This window comes from Musca autumnalis, unplaced genomic scaffold (assembly GCF_047663935.1).
Source record: "Musca autumnalis isolate F117 unplaced genomic scaffold, ASM4766393v1 scaffold_2, whole genome shotgun sequence".
Lineage (NCBI taxonomy): Eukaryota > Metazoa > Arthropoda > Insecta > Diptera > Muscidae > Musca > Musca autumnalis.
The window spans coordinates 141472590-141485315 of record NW_027411755.1 but is presented as its reverse complement, the minus strand read 5'-3'; positions in this window follow the sequence as shown (position 1 = coordinate 141485315).

The window sequence follows — 12726 nt, the reverse complement described above, 5'->3', positions numbered from 1 at the left end:
TATATACACTTTCATGCGGGCAAAATGTGCCTCATCGAATAATGGTTTTAGACCCCAAGTATGTTTGGACGAAATGTGTTTCAGACAATTTGGAGTCGATTGAGCAATGTCCGTTGGTCTGTCTGTCTGGCTGGCTGGAGCGCACGATAACTCTCGAAGGGATGAACCGATTCGGTTCAAATTATGGCTTTCGTAATATTTTGCCCAAACTTAGTTTAAGTTCGAAGATGGGCTATATCGGTCCACTCCTTCCGGTACCTCCCACACAAACGTTTGAAAATGTTCGGAAAATTTGTGCGCACGATAACTCTTGAAGGGAGTTACCGATTTGGTCCATACTTTGCACATCGTGAAATTTGAACCTTACTTAGATAAGGTTTTAATATGGACTCAATCGGTCCACTCCTTCGGGTACCTCCCACACAAAATTTCGGGAAAGTTCAGCTTAGGGCCATCTCTCGAATCGCTTTGATTTTTGTGTTAGTAACTTGTATTCACTGCCCCCATACGACGGTACAAGTTTCATTAGCGGCAAGTCCATACTTCCTGAGAAAATAACATGAAAGTTGCAAAAAGTCCCTATGACACCGTGTGAGGTGGTTGGAGCGCAAGATAAATCTAGAACGGATCTGCCGATTCGGTCCAATATTTTGCCCAAACATAGTTTATGTTCGATGATAACCCATATCGGTCCACTCCTTCGTGAACCTCCCCCACAAAAGTTCAAAAATGTTCGAAAAAATTATTCGTATGGTAACTCTTGAAGGGAGTGGCCGAATTGGTCCATACTTTACACATCCTAATATATCTACCAGATATAGATCAGATTCAAATATGGACTATATTTGTCCACTCCATCCGGTACCTCCCACACAAAATTTCGGATAAGTTCACTTTAAGACCTGATATTGAATTTTGTTGAAGCAACTTGCATTCGCTGCATCAATTACGATGGTAAAAGTTTTTTTCAGGGGCAAGTCCATACTTCTTGAGCAAACAGCCCGAAGGGTGTAAAAACCGCTATGGCACCATATGTAGTGGCTGGAGATCCACTTCCATAATGATCAATGTCAATCCATTCCTTTTAGTATCTCCTCCGCAAAACTTTTAATCTTAAATCCTAATCAACATTTTTGTCGGTTCAAACGCCCAACATTTTTAAAACCCCCTAAATACATACGTTTTTTGGGAAAACAATTTTTCAATATACACAGGCTGAGAGGATATCTCTGTCGGCAAAGCCGACTGATACTTTTTTACTTGTTTTATAGTCATTTTATTTCAATTTAATAACGCCTTGTTCAGACTGACGGTAATTCGCTCTCTACTTCATTTCCCATACAAAATTTTGAGAACGAACAACGATTTTTGTACATTGTTCACTTTAAATTACTCTCAGAACGACGATAAAATATGTCCCATCTCTAACAAATGAGAGAATTTATCGAAATAAATTAATTATGACAGGAAAAATATAAAATTTTAAATTTATTAAAAACCCAACATTTTTTAGTAAAACTGCAAAACCTGAATGAAAAGTAAACGGTTTAAGGGCTAATAAACATTCAAATCATAGCAAATTTTCTATTTTCGTTTATTGCAGTTGCATTTCTTGTCCATCGTTTCAAATTCGCGTACAAATTTAAAAACAAAAATCAAATGCCTGCCAGAAAGTCTGTATACCAAAAAGTTATCTTGGCAGGTCTCTCTCTCGATAATTTTGAAAAAAGAAAAATTAAAAAATTTGCTGAAAACACCAAAATTGTGAGAAAAAAATAGAAAAGATGAATGAAAATAATGTAATTAAATATTAAATAGATATCTGAAAGAAGGACAAATAGTTTTTCAGTTCATATCAATTAATTTTACTCGTCTTTTGGACGAATCTTTCTTTAAAATCAGAAAATAAAAAGTATGAAAATATGAATCATGTTGCTATGAATTGTGTATCATGTCGTATGAACGGGTTAATTCGTGTACGTAATTATGAGAACGAACTACGTGATTCAAATTCTAGTATGAACATGGCATTAGAGAAACAGTCGATAAATGTAAATTAAAAGCTACCGCAACTCTTTCAAATGATTTTTCCAAATGGCACTGATGTCTTTGAGGGATCCCATCATGTAGAATATTCATACTGAGGCTAAGAAATAAATGCATTTATAAATAAAACACTGTAATTTATTTGTTTAATTATCTTTTATTTCAATGTTTTAGTAAATAGATTTTACTATTGCCAACAATCTCCTCCGAACTCCCGAACAAAGATAAAGCCATGTTTTGTTAGAGGGTAAGTTTTGGTGCAAACTTAAGGTTTTAAAATTGTCTCGTGATGAAGGGTATTAATAGTTCGGCCCGGCCCTACATAACGCTTTTTTACTGGTTTTTATTCTTATATGGTCATTATAAAGTATGGTATTATTGACATTATAATTTAGAAGATAACATAAATAGCATTACTGGGGTTTGCCATTTATTATTATGTGAATTGTTGATAATATAATACTAGTACCTGCGATCCATTGCAGTATAATTTAACTTTTTTATTTTTAGAACATATTCTAATTTAAAGAAATAACCATTGTAGTTATCATAAGACTCATCTTCCTTGTTTGAGATTAATGCAGATTTTAAAGTTTTAAATTTGTGTTATAGTGAAGGGTATTAGTAGCTCAGCCAGGCCGAAGTTATTTTCTGTTTTGACCAGCGTTGTATTATTGACGCCATAATTTAAATGTTAACATAAAATAGCATTGCTGTGGTTATTCATTTATTATAATGTTAATTACTGACAATTAGTATGATACACATACCTGTGACTCACTGCCGTAAAATGGCAAATTTATTTTTAGAATATTTTTAATTGGTGAAATAGTTTTTCATTATTTTTGGTCCACTTTCTTTTTTTAAGATGTTCGCTGTTGAGTCGGTACAGTCGGTCTCATAAAATCCTCAATATATGACATTCAACCTCGAATGTAGACCGTAATATGAAGGCTGACAAAGAGTTTTAAGTTTAATTTTCTACTAAAATAATTTATGGTGAATATTGAGAGTAATGGAACAAACTTTCGTTTAAAAGTATAATTTTAGGACCATGTTAGGCAAAATAGTTATCACTTTTAAACGTATTTGAAATTTAAAACTACGTCGCATCTCATGTCAGTTAAGATAATGTTATGCTAAAGAATACAATGACAATGAAATAATGAGAATATTAACCGACACTAATTACCGTTTTTTCCGGTTAACCGAAAATTGCGTTTTTAGCGAAAACCGGCTTCGGTTTTTAATGCAAAACCGGCTTAACGGTTGGATCACGGGGAACCCTGACTATCAAATTTACACCGAAATATTGATAAAAAGCACAATTTGGCCACTGAAACCCCATTTACAGCCACTGAAAACTTCAAAATAACTGAAATCAGGCGGTACAGTAATATGGGACCTATGTCTACAACTTCTGGTGGAGAAGTTTTTTAACGCTCGAAATTCGAAATGTCAAATCATAGCTAATTCGGTCTGCAAATTTAGCTTATATCTTATATTGACCGATCATTACCAAAATTAGACAGAATTTAAGTTAAAGGACGTTCGACACCTCCAAATAATAGTTTGCTAATTATGAAAAGCGAGTTTTGCAGGTCAAGCTCTAAAAGTTTGGAAATTTTTTTGACCTTCAGTACTATGCTAAGTAAATATTTGTTTATAACTTCTGTTCGGATTGTCCGATCATTACCAAAATTTGACAGAATTTAAGTTAAAGGACGTTAAATATAAAAATGTAAAGAACTTGAAAACATGCTAAGTCGACTTAGCATACTATTGTTTGGAGGCAAAGAAGAAGCATGTAATTTGAGATGGCGATCAGATAATATTTAGAGGGTTAAATGGACCACAACTTTTGTGTGAAAATTTTGAAAATTTTTAATATACAGCTTATATCTTTTTTCCTGGAAGAGATATTCAGGGCTTTCAATTGTGTTGCTGTACATGATAAGATAACAGAGTTACAGCCTAATATACCCAGTTATTTGTTTGTAGTGTTATCATAAACACGCTAGAGTTCGCAATTATAGCTCAATAATCACGAAATTTTGGTCTATATTTTATTTCCTGGAGGGCATATGCCGGCAGGTAGACTACATGTGGAAATAGAACTACTGATCTTCCCCCTGATGCAAATTGCAATCACTTGTATGCTAGATAACGGGCCTACTGCTTAATATATAATGTGTTTTGTGTAGATAACCACATTTTCTTTTCATGCTACAAATTGTCCTTATCATGACAGAAGTCCAGTGTTTGCATTACTGCAAAGTAAGTACGTGAAGCCATAACGTGTTAATTGCCCAATTGGATTTTTTATACATATATTGCAGCATGGGGTCGCTTCGCCACCTTTTTGTCAAAATGTTCTCGATGTCGCTACCGTTAAAGTTTTTTTTGAAGTACTAATTTTTTGAAGGCACCGTGGATATACACTCACAACCAATTTTTGGGATAAATCGGATACAGCTTCCATACCGCTAACCTTTTTACAACTCTAATCTGCGATATTTTCAAAAACATTTTTCGCAATTTTTTTAATTTTTGCAGTAGCTGTTTCCGCTGTTCTAGTGGATGGATTTTCACTCTATGATTGATTTATATGATCCGGAACTAAAATATCGCGGGGTATCAGCACACTCAAAAGAATATTGTAAATACTCTACCCAAAAATAGAGTTTTTTAGAAAAAATATTGCACTAAATGTTGGCTTTAGCAGTAAATTACTGTGATGCGGTGTGGACTACATAGTCAATATACATATCAAATTATGGGTAATCGCGAGTACTTTAATCCTATTATTGGTTTTTTGAAATACCCGACGTGTTTGACCTATTCTTATTCATTTACGCGGTTATAACTTCCACGCAAATTAAATTTTGTTGTCAAATTTTTGAGTTTTGTTCAAAAACACTTAATTTGATCAAGCAATAGTCATAGTTACTGGCAAACTACAATAGTAGTTCGCGTATTATAATAGTGCAAACCTTGGTTTCATGGAAACTATTTTTTTGTCTTTCACTCATATACATATGTATAAGTTCATATCACAATGATATCACCCTGAAAAGCATGGCACAAGTGCATAATTTTTGGAAGATAGATCTTCAATAATTTCACAATTGTCCCTTTGACAATTTTTGTATAGCATTTGTAGTGTTCAATAAATTGGAGGAGTGTCATTGTAACTGGGAATATTTGTACTCCAAAAAGGAACCGTATGTTCAAAGAAAATTATATATATTATATATATATATATATATATATATATATATATATATATATATATATATATATATATATATATATATATATATATATATATTTCCTGGCCAGGCAACATAAATTGTTCAACCCCTCAGTAATGTTGTCGACATTTTCTGAGTACTTCAGCCATTTCTCTACAAGTGGTATCTTAGGACACGCCGTTCGTACTCGGCCATAAACTGTAGGTCTCATATCATTGAACCAATATGAATCGGGGGGCACTCATTGATATGAGAGAAGAGAATTTGTTCCATAAAGGAATTTTAATTTGTTGCAACCTAATTTCCAGTGGTAGTGGTGTAGGGTATCACATGGTCGGCCCCGTCCGACTATAGCCTTTGCTTACTTGTTCTAATATATATTTTTCTGCGTGTATGGGAGCTATATCAAAACGTAGACCTATAAGTCTTTTCTGAAATATTTCATATCTCTTTTGAAGACTAAATACCAATTTTCATCCATTTCGTTTTGATAATGATACAGAAACTGTCAAAATACCGTACTGTACTATAGGGGCTATATCAAAACGTGGACCTGTACTGACAAGTTTCTGGGGAAAAGTTTTGTAGTCCCAAGGAAGACTAAATACCGTATTCCAGTCGCTTCGGTGTGTAATTGATGCTGACACCTTCAAAATACCGAAAATCGGGAGGTACCGTTCTATTGGCTTATATTAAAGGGTGAAACGATATAGCCCATTTTCAATACCAAACATACTAGGAGTTATAGCAACTTCTATACCAAATTATAATGCTCTATCTCAAACTTGGAGAGCTGTGTCTTGATTTCAACAGAAGACGGAAATGGTATAACCATGTCCGACTTAAAGTTTTGAGCTGATCAAGGATATTTCGAAACTAGCTTTAACTTTATTTATCTCTAAAACTAATAAGAATTTTGCTTTGCAATCTTCAGCAATATTGTAGCCCTAAAGTAGCTGAACAGAAATGTCTGTTTCTCTAGCGCCCGTTTTGGTATAGCCCCAGTGTTCCTGAATTTGACGATTTATCGTCATTTTGACGATTTTTTGGCCCAAAATTTGAAAATGACGATTTTTTTGCCTCACATTCGAATTATATCAGTTTCATTTAGGATTGTTAATGGATGAAAACTGTCTATCTCATTGTGAAAAATGTAGGAGTCCAGCTTTTGCGCTCTTTAAGAGGTCAGTTAATGAGTCATGACCGAAAGACATGGACGGTCACACAGTCAATCAGGCGATATTTAAGCCAAGCTGTCATTCAAAACTGGCAGTGTATCTACTAGAGTTGGGTAATCTAGTTCCTAGTAGAGTAAGGTAATATAGTTCCTAGTTCCTTGTACTAGTTCCAAAACGAATGAGTAACATCATGAACTGTAACGTGTGATATTAAATATACGCAGTTTGTTCAAAGAAAAAATGTGGGCCATTGGAACTGCGAAGTTAACTAGATAGTTTCATGTAGTTCCTTTGGCACAACTCTAGTTCCTAATACTAGCTCCAAAACGTATGAGTAACATCATGAAATGTAACGTGTGAAATTAAGTGTACGCATTTTGTTCAAAGAAAAAAATGTGGGCCATTGGAGCTGCGAAGTGAACTAGATAGTTCCATATAGTTCCTTTGGCACAACTCTTGTGTTTACCTTGGTGCATTGTTGCAAACTCGATAGCCATAAGCTAAACTCTAATCTGGTGAAAAATTTTTATGGGGGTATTTAAGTGAGATTAAGTTAGCTTTACTACTGTGGGTTGTATATCTTATGTAGCCAGTCTCATTTTCATAACTATAAGTGAAAAATTCACATTAAGCGGTAACCAAACCTAGTTTTAGACTATGTTGACGATTTTTCAAATTTTATTGACGATTTCCAATCAAAAACTGTCGGCAACGCTGTATAGCCCCCATATAGCGCTACCTCTCAATTTTCGGTGTTTTAAGGGTTTTAGCTATTTTTTTTAATGAACTACCCGTAGTTTGACGTTTGTGGTTCCTGCAGTCACAAAGCTTCTCCACAATAAATTGTCAACATAGATCCATATTTTGCTATAGCCCCCATATAACGGAACCTCCAGACTTTGTGGAGGGTTTTTGCTCAAATTGCAGACAGAATTAGCTGTAATTTGGCATTTAGGTTTTCTGGTTGCCCAAACACTTCTGCACCACTTAACTCGTTTTCTAATTGTTTAATTTTTAATGTTATAGCCCTCTTGTACATAGCAATATTTATTTTTATTTATTTATGGCTGCGAAATTAACAATATCATTTAAGTTAACAAATATTATTATTCTTTTGTACCTGTTGTTATACATAGTACGAAGGTGCTAGATATTCTCAGCATACATGTGAATATCACGTTCATGGCAATGATAACTGAAATTATTATTTTTAGACTACATTTCTTATCAAACTTTTAATCACAACAATCCTTAATTGCTGTGTCATTTTGAGAATTTATTAATAGTTCTGCAATCGGCTCTAAAATAACTAAAATAACTGTCATTGTTTGACTAACAAACATTTCATACAACATTCACAAACAAAACAAATAAAATACAGCAAACATGTGGACCTATTTCACCCGAAATAACTTTTCGCATTCTAGAGCCAACAGAATTAAAAGGCCAAAACATACATCCTTGCATTTTTTACTATTCTGGACTAATAAACCAATTGAATATGACAGCTTTGTATTTGTATTCTAGTCTTGTTTGTCTATTTTACAACTTTACAGGATATTGGAGTGCAATAACCAGGGGCGTACGCAGGACTTCATTTCGGATGATCACCTTGACCAAAAATTATGAACGTTAAAAATGTTGTGTAGCGTTACGTAAAGCTATTTTAAAGGGTTTTTAGATGATTTTAGATGCAATAATGACACAAAGTATATAAATTGAATAGATACACGTTGGAAATTTGGAAAAGAGTATAATATATTAGTCCTTGGATTTTAAGATTCGAAAATGAACCATATCAGACCAGACGTTCGGTATAGTTCCATACAAAAGTTCCACCCATTATTTTGAAGTTTTTAACCAAATTCTTCAACAGAATCCAGAAAAACTAAAAAATCTTTTAAATTAATAATACTCATATAGGCTTACATTTGATGTATCCCAGAATTTTCAACAACATTAGTTCTTATTTGGCATTTTGGGTACTAATTACCGCAGAGATTTGCTAATATAGGTCCACGGAGAACCTCCATACAGAAAGTGGCCACTAGATCCACGTTTGAACACAGGGATTGCATTCGTGAGTATGTCGAATAGAAATATACAGTGTTTTAATGTGGCGGAGGATATAAGCAGTTCGGCCAGTATATAACGTATTTTCTTCTTCAAAGTACATATCCAGATATCATACATTAACGTCAGTCCCATTAAAAAAGTTTTGTATTATTTTTGGCTTATTAGGTTTTCAATTAAACACATTTTTAAGAAGAAGATTTATCTCAAAAACCTTTTAATGTTATTTGTATACCATTGAATAATTAATTAATTAAATAAATACTTCCAAAAACAAGAATGAACCGAACCCGCGAGTGCAGATTAGACTTGCATCGAATATTTCCAATCAAAAATTGTCTGCAGCTCCTTTTTTTCAAAACTATTCTTTTATGTCATAAAAACACCATAACTTTACTATGTTAACAAAAACGATAGAGTCCGTGCAAGCCAACTAAAAAATTCCCAAAATTACATTAGGAAAAAGAAACCATTTCTATCAGACTACGACTCGTAGACACCGAATACTAAGCGCAGCACTTTTTGAGACTACGAAACCCATATTTTTTGCTTTGCAAAAACACGGCCGAAAAAATATCTCTGAAAAAGCTTGACAAAATTTTAGCTAATTCCTGAAAAAAAGGTTTAGTCGAAAAAAATCCGACTGATATCCCAATGGTTGTTGTTCCGGCTTATTTCTATCTTAATTGTACGAGTAGATGTTTATAAAATCTATGAAATTAAAAACTTTTCAAGGACTTTGCCCGAAGATTAATCACAGCGGAGGCAAACTTATGAAAAATCATAACTTTTGGTTTCTGGAAAGGAAGTAAAAAAGTATCAGCAGAGTTTTCCGACACAGATACACCCTCAGCCTGTGTGAGTTGAGACTTTTATCTATAGACAGATCGAATACGGGCTACATAACCAAAATATTCTTCCTAAAAATTGTGTAGTCAGGGAGTTTCAGAATTTCGTGGAATTTTTGGAACTCATTCCTTCTGATATTTATTGCGCCAATCCGTCATTTTAGTTTGTAACCGTAAGATTTGGCTTTTGGACAATTATATCAGGAAACATGGACTTACACACGAAAAATAAAATGTCGCTGTTAACAAAACCGATAGGAGTACCATTTTCCAAAATGTCCAATGGATTCTCGAAAAAATTCAGGTGGGTATGCTATTAATAGCAGATATTAGCATCTTATGACGCACAACAATACATTTTTTCTCCATTATTTTCTCCAACTATTTAGCATCAATTTTCGATACAAATAGGAATACACAATTTTCTAATTGGTTTTTGAGATATTCTCCACGGAAACCCCTTTATATTTCGTACATTTCGTCTAACAGACATGCCATTTCATGCACTTCTAATCCGCACGATACTGAACACGTAATTTTTTTGAGTTTAAAGCCTCAAGACCTTTACAATCATTACAGAATTTTGGGACTCTTTATTATTTGATAATGAAATGCATGGCATAAGGAAGTAATTCATATTTTACTGGAAGTTTCTCTCAAAAAGAGTATTCAAACAAAAAAAAAAAATTAAATATTTCTTAGACAAAGTACATTTTCAATACAGAAACTTCAGAGCAATATAAGTTTTCACTTGAAATTTTCAAAAATAAAAATTATTTTACAGAAAACTCGTATTAATTTATTAAAGTAGCTCAAAAAATGTTATAGGACCCAACAATATGCAGGGTGGCCGTTCCCCCTCCGTAGGTCCCTGGCAATAGCGATGTTATCAAGAGGTAAATGTAGGCATATATCCTAAGGATTATTATTTAAATCATATGGAAAAGCTTAGATTTGAAACTATTCACTCCACAAAAAGGGAAGAAAATCTAAGTAATGGGTTTTAGTTTTTCAATTATATACACAGTTGTCTGATTTTGTTTTTTTTTCAAAATAGTCTGGCTCAATCCCATTGTTGTTTTAATATTTTAAAACAACTATTTTATTAGTGGAAAAGATTTGGCATTGTTCGCCAAGGGGTAAGCAGGGAATACTATAGTTTCGATCCACGCCACTGGATCTCATCAGTTCCTTGTTTCTTGTTTGTGGATATTCTCCACCGAAGTTATTTTTCAATAACTTCTTCAACAAGAAACTTTTTATACCCAAACATCAATCGTCAGCTCGAAGTATAAAGGTAAGCAACGAAAAAAGTTCAATGAGAAGTTTTTCCTTGGCAACCTCATACAACTCCGACGAAAGTGTCTGCGAAAACAATTCAAACCTTGTCCATTAGTATGTGTCGTCGAATTTCAGAAATAAAAGTGTTGCCCTATTAGGAAGGATTTTTTAACTTCACACCCATCTCCTTCTTTTGCGATCTCTTTATGTGCCATTTGGATACATGGTAGGGTGAAATGCGACAAATGTTATAAAAGGGTATTCATTATGACTAATAATGTAGGAAAAATCTAATCTAAAATTACGAATGTTATAAGTATGTCCAAAAATCATTGTAGCTCCTGCTCCTTTTCACTTCATGTTTTTTTTTTTCATTGGAAAGTTAACGAAATTTTATGAAGCTACCTGGTATCTCAGGTCCATAGCTTTATCATAACCCATTTTAAAATGCCAAGTAAAATGAAAAAGGACTTACCAGACTCAATTGTCCAACGGAGGGTTAAGTATATTTAACGGAATTTCTGCTAATTAAAGAATTTGAATTGTAACGTAAATTTTTATTAATCGTTTAGTTTATTGAAATCAAATTTACAACAACAACTACTGTATAGAGTTCCAATCCACTTGTCCACTTTCAGTTCTCTTTTTCCATTCATTTGGACTATTCAGTTATGCTTCTGTACTGTGACGACATTCACTGTAACCCCTGCTCCTCTCCCTTATTTACTACCACTGCCGCCATTAGTTGTTTACATTAATTCGTCTGTTTGTATACGATTATGTGCGTTACGCACAGTGCGTATGTGTATTTGCGAATCCACTAGCATGTCGCGTGATCATTGTGGAACATTCTACGTTAGAGAGACTAGAACAGTCTATGTATCAGCGGGCACGTATAAATACGGGAAAGGAGCGGCTGGGCGAGGGAGTTATAAATCATTTGGCGACTTAAAACAGTCAGTGTAATCTAAAGAGAGTAACCTGAATAGAATAAAGCTGTACGCTTACTACTTACTAGAGTTAGCTGTGTGCTAATAGAGGGATAATAAGTGAATCACGTCAATAAAGCATCGTAAAATCGTAACGTAAAAACGAACCTTTATTGTATTTGGCACAAATCGTATCGGGGAATAAAACAATGTCTACACGGAATTAAGTTAAACCCTAATTCCGTAACAGTATCTTCCCAAGGATGAAAGTCATAAATCTCTGCAGCACGGTGATTCAGAAATCGAGTTTCTTTGCCAAATTTCCATATGGGAAAGAAAGATAGAGCATTTTCTCGGGAACTATAATATACATATATTAGGCCGGGGCGATTTGTGTGGAAGGAAAAAAACCTTAATAGGCCCTGCGCGTTTCTGATTCCTGGGATTGAACTGTGAGAAATTCAGTTATAGTTTTTTTGTGGTGGTTTTCAGACTTAAACCACTATAACTTAGCCATTTGTTAAAAGATTTAAAACAATAATGGCTTATTCAAAAGATATTATTCACCTCTTTAAAAGGATGAAGGGTCAAACGAAATCCGTCGTGGAGAAATGAAGATATGCCCGTTTAAATTTGAAAATGTAAGAAACCCAGATTTTCACTGCTTTTACCGTTATAAAAAATAAAACGAAGCGACCCAAACGAACTAAAGGCATTTTCATTCTTCATGGATCCCAACACGATGGAATTTTGCATTAGAACGCTTGAAAATTTTTCTGGTCTACTTTTGTAGCACAGTGTCATTTATCGACATTTTCCGAAAAGTTTGCACCTTCTCAAGACCAAAAGTGCCTGATGTATTAGAGAGTTCTTAATTATTGTCTTGGCTGCAATTTTTGTCTCGAAAATCTCAATGGTTTGGCTCTTCAATCCCAGGAATCAGAAACGCGAAGGCCCCATTAAGGTTTTCACATCTCCCCGGCCTAACATATATATATATATATATATATATATATATATATATATATATATATATATATATATATATATATATATATATATATATATTAATTTATTTATTTGAAATTTTTGCTTATTATGGCGAAGATCATTTTTA